The sequence below is a fragment of the Nannospalax galili genome, unplaced genomic scaffold (assembly GCF_000622305.1).
Source record: "Nannospalax galili isolate Female #2095 unplaced genomic scaffold, S.galili_v1.0 scaffold265, whole genome shotgun sequence".
In the NCBI taxonomy this organism is placed as follows: domain Eukaryota; kingdom Metazoa; phylum Chordata; class Mammalia; order Rodentia; family Spalacidae; genus Nannospalax; species Nannospalax galili.
Genome location: NW_008353747.1, coordinates 3,084,260 through 3,084,827, shown reverse-complemented (window position 1 = coordinate 3,084,827; position 568 = coordinate 3,084,260).

Below are 568 nucleotides of genomic sequence, written 5' to 3'. Positions count from 1 at the left end.
CCAAGAAGGTTAGTTCCACCAGTCTGGTACTTTTAATTACTGTGTGTCATGTAAATAAATCTTGGGCAAAGACCAATTGTTCCCAGACAAACCTTACCTAGATATGTATTTCTTGATCTGCTATGTATAATTTGTCAGTAGGTTGTTGGAGTAATATGGTTCCCTCTGGGTTTCAAAACTAGCTAGGCATTGTTTATCTCTCACATTGTCTCACCCCTCCATCATGGTTTTTCCACTTAAGGTGCCCCCATTTCCCCCCTCTTTCTGCCTTACTAATACCCTTCTCCTATGGTCCTACCTCCCTTGAGCTCCTTATTTCCCTTTATCCCCTAGGTTCCTTGTATACCCTCCCCCCTTAAACTAACTCAATTTTTATCCATATCTCCCTTATTAAGGCCTGTTTCCTACTGTTCTTCTCTTTCAGGTTCTTTCTTTTCCTTTACCTCCCTGTTTCCTTATCCTGGTTTCTGTACTTATGTCTGGTTGCATACTTATTTATCAGAGTCTGGTTCTAGGATCCACAAATGAGGGAAAACATATGTCGATTTTTTTTCTGAGTCTGTGTCAT